This window comes from Lathyrus oleraceus, chromosome 2 (genome assembly GCF_024323335.1).
Source record: "Lathyrus oleraceus cultivar Zhongwan6 chromosome 2, CAAS_Psat_ZW6_1.0, whole genome shotgun sequence".
NCBI lineage: Eukaryota > Viridiplantae > Streptophyta > Magnoliopsida > Fabales > Fabaceae > Lathyrus > Lathyrus oleraceus.
The window spans coordinates 396,542,611-396,547,082 of NC_066580.1; the positions used below are offsets into that span (position 1 = coordinate 396,542,611).

Below are 4,472 nucleotides of genomic sequence, written 5' to 3' on the forward strand. Positions count from 1 at the left end.
GGTTTGAGGGTGGTAAGGTGTTGCTATCCTATGTCTCACTCCATATTTAAGTAGTAGTTTTTCGAGTACCTTGGATATAAAGTGCGATCCACCATCACTGACTACTATCCTTGGGATGCCAAATCTCGGAAATATTATATTTTTAAAGAGTCTAGTTACTACTCGGGTGTCATTAGTTGGGGAAGCTATAGCTTCGATCCACTTTGATACGTAGTCAACCGCCACGAGTATGTATTTGTTTCCGAAGGAGGATGGAAATGGTCCCATGAAGTCTATTCCCCACACGTCAAAAATCTCTACTTCCAAAATACCTTTTTGTGGCATCTCGTCACGTCTAGATATGTTTCCCGTGCGTTGACATCTGTCACACTCCTTAATAGCCGCATGTACGTCCTTCCATATAGTTGGCCAATGAAAGCCAGCTTGTAGGATTTTAGCGCAGGTCTTGGATGTACTTGTGTGTCCACCATAAGGCGCAGAGTGACAGTGTTGGATTATATTTTCTACCTCTTCTTCGGGTACACATCGACGGAAAATACCATCGGGACCTCTTTTGAAAAGTAAGGGATCATCCCAGTAATAGTGTTTTATGTCGTGGAAGAATCTTTTCTTCTGCTGGTAAGATAAAGTAGATGGAACTATTCCGGCAGCTAAATAATTGACTAGATCAGCGTACCATGGTATGACAAATATAGCTAAGGTGGTTTCTACTTGCATGTCGGAGTTGTTCTCTTCCAAAGTAGCTATGAGTTTGTCATACGAGAAATCATCATTAATGGATGTTCTTTCTGGTTCAAGGTTCTCAAGTCTAGAGAGGTGGTCTGCTACTACGTTCTCAGTTCCTTTCTTGTCCTTGATTTCTAAGTCGAATTCTTGTAGTAACAAGATCCATCTTAGGAGTCTAGGTTTAGCATCCTTTTTTGTTAGAAGGTACCTGATAGCAGCGTGATCAGTGTAAACTATTATTTTGGCTCCTACCAAGTAAGAACGAAATTTATCTAGCGCAAATACCACTGCTAGGAGTTCTTTCTCGGTTGTGGCATAATTCATCTGTGCTTCATCCAGGGTTCTGCTTGCGTAATATATAACATGGAGCTTTTTATCCTTTCTTTGTCCTAAAACAGCACCTACAGCATAATCACTGGCATCGCACATTATTTCGAATGGTTCATTCCAGTCTGGTGTCTGCATTATGGGTGCGGAGATCAATGCTTGTTTAAGAGTTTGAAATGCTTTTAAACAGTTGTCGTCGAATATGAATTCAGCATCTTTCATTAATAGTCCGGTTAAGGGTTTAGTTATCTTAGAGAAGTCTTTGATGAATCGTCGGTAAAAACCGGCGTGTCCTAAAAAGCTTCGTACTTCTCTCACGGTTCTTGGGGGTTGAAGATTTTCGATTACCTCTATTTTGGCTTTGTCTACTTCAATTCCTCTGTTCGAGATGATGTGTCCTAAAACAATGCCTTCTTGAACCATAAAATGGCACTTTTCCCAATTAAGTACTAAGTTTACTTTTACACATCGTTCAAGAACTCTTTCCAGGTTTTCAAGGCATTCTTCGAAACTTTGTCCGTATACAGAAAAGTCATCCATGAATACTTCCATGATGTTTTCGAGAAAGTCGGCGAAAATCGCCATCATGCATCTTTGAAAAGTTGCAGGGGCATTGCACAGACCAAACGGCATTCGTCTATACGCGAAGGTACCAAAAGGGCATGTGAATGTTGTCTTTTCTTGGTCATCAGGATGAATTGGTATTTGAAAGAAGCCTGAATAACCGTCTAAATAACAGAAATGTGAATGTTTAGCTAATCGTTCTAACATTTGGTCAATGAATGGTAAAGGGAAATGATCTTTTCGGGTTGCTTTGTTTAGTTTCCTATAATCAATGCACATTCTCCATCCCGATTCGATTCGTTTAGTTATAGTTTCTCCTTTTTCGTTTTCAATAACGGTTATGCCTCCTTTCTTTGGTACAACGTGTACAGGACTAACCCATTTGCTATCAGATATAGGATATATAATACCTGCTTCTAATAACTTGGTTATTTCTTTCTTTACTACCTCACTTAGGATCGGATTTAGTCTTCTCTGGTGTTCCCTAGAGGTTTTACCGTCTTCTTCTAACATGATGCGGTGCATACAAATAGAAGGGCTTATTCCTTTAAGATCGGTTATGTGGTATCCTAGTGCGGTTGGATATTTTCTTAAGATATGTAGGAGTTTTTCTGTTTCGAGTCTTCCTAGATCTGCATTGACTATTACAGGTCGTTCAAGTTCTAAGTCTAGGAATTCATATCTCAGATTTTTGGGAAGTGTTTTCAAATCAGGGGTTGGTTTGTTAAGACACTGCGTAGGATCTGGTGTTATTGCTAAGCATTGTTTAGATTTGTCTTCTAAAAGATAGTCTGATGATTTGTCTTCTCCTGACTCTGCTTCTTTTATGCATTCATCGATGATATCCATGAAGTAACATGTATCTTCTATTGCAGGTGCTTTCAAGAATTGGGAAAGAATGAATTCAATTTTCTCTTCACCTACTTCGAAGGTGAGTCTTCCTCGTTTTACGTCTATGATTGCACCGGCAGTTGCTAAGAATGGTCTTCCTAGTATAATAGGTGTAGTATCATCTTCTCTAATGTCCATAATTGTGAAGTCAGTGGGAATGTAAAACTGACCTATGCGTACGGGAACGTTTTCAAGGATTCCTACAGGATATTTGATGGAACGATCCGCTAGTTGTACAGACATCTTGGTCGGTCTTAATTCTCCCATTTCCAGTCTCTTACATATGGATAAAGGCATAACGCTAATTCCGGCTCCTAAATCGCATAAGGCTTTGTCGATGACAAATTTTCCTATGTGACAGGGTATAGAGAAGCTACCTGGATCCTTGAGTTTAGGAGGCATGTTTTGGATTATAGCGCTACATTCGGCAGGGAGTGAAACGGTTTCGCTATCCTCAAGTTTCCTTTTATTAGAAAGAATTTCTTTTAAGAATTTAGCATATGAGGGCATATGCGTAATAGCTTCGGTAAATGGAATTGTAACGTTTAATTGTTTAAGGAGATCGACAAATTTTCTAAATTGGCCTACATCTTTGGTTTTAACAAGCCTTTGAGGGTAAGGTATAGGTGGTTTGTAAGGTGGTGGAGGTACATAAGGTTCCTTCTTTTCTAGGGTATCCTTATTACTCTCTTCCTTTTCCTTAGGTTCACTTTCCTCATTAGATTTCTTAGGGTTTTGGTTTTCTATCCTTGGATCAGACGGTCCTTCCACTTCCGTTCCACTTCTTAATATAATTGCATGAGCTTGGCTTCTCGGATTAGGTTGGGGCTGTCCAGGGAATGTACCAGTTGGTGCAGCAGTAGGTGCTTGTTGTTGAGCTACTTGAGATATTTGTGTTTCCAGCATTTTGTTATGGGTAGCCAAGGCATCTACTTTGCTTGCGAGTTGTTTAAGTTGTTCGCCAGTGTGTATGTTCTGGTTTAAGAAATCTTTATTGGTTTGTTGTTGGGAAGCTATAAAGTTTTCCATCATGATTTCCAAGTTGGATTTTCTAGGGGTATTATTGTTAGGATTTGGTTTCTGATATCCCGGAGGTATAGATGGGGTTTGATTCGGAGACTGTCCGGGTGCGTATAAAGCATTATTACTCTTATATGAAAAGTTTGGATGGTTCTTCCAATTTGGGTTATAGGTATTCGAATAGGGGCTTCCTTGAGCATAGTTTACCTGCTCTGTTTAGATTCCAGTCAAGAGTTGACATTCCGCAGGAGTGTGGCCTTGGATTCCACAGACCTCGCAATTCTGAGTTATAGCAACCACGGCGGTTGGTGGTGATACGTTTAAACTTTCAATTTTCTGGACCAAAGCATCCACTTTTGCATTAACGTGATCAAGGTTACTTATCTCGTACATGCCAGTTTTCGGTTGAGGTTTTTCCACTGTTGTTCGTTCGGTTCCCCACTGATAGTGGTTTTGGGCCATGCTCTCGATAAGCTGGTAAGCATCAGCATAAGGTTTGTTCATTAGTGCACCACCTGCAGCGGCGTCTATTGTTAACCTTGTATTGTATAAGAGACCATTATAAAATGTGTGAATTACTAACCAGTCTTCCAAACCATGGTGTGGGCAAAGTCTCATCATGTCTTTGTATCTTTCCCATGCTTCGAAAAGAGACTCGTTGTCGTTCTGTTTAAATCCGTTTATCTGGGCTCTTAACATAGCTGTTTTGCTTGGCGGAAAATATCGGGCAAGAAAAACTTTCTTCAACTCGTTCCATGTGGTGACTGAGTTGGAAGGGAGAGATTGAAGCCATCTTCTAGCGCTATCTCTTAATGAGAAAGGAAAAAGACGAAGTCGAATTGCCTCTGAAGTGACACCATTAGCTTTAACAGTATCAGCATATTGAACAAATACGGATAAATGAAGGTTTGGATCTTCGGTAAGATTTCCAGAGAATTGGTTCT

General features: G+C 40.1%; 1 pseudogene; it reads left to right on the forward strand.

The window, feature by feature from the left end:
• Positions 1–4,120: 4,120 nt before the first annotated feature.
• On the forward strand, positions 4,121–4,220 carry LOC127124503 (uncharacterized; annotated as a pseudogene).
• Positions 4,221–4,472: the final 252 nt, after the last annotated feature.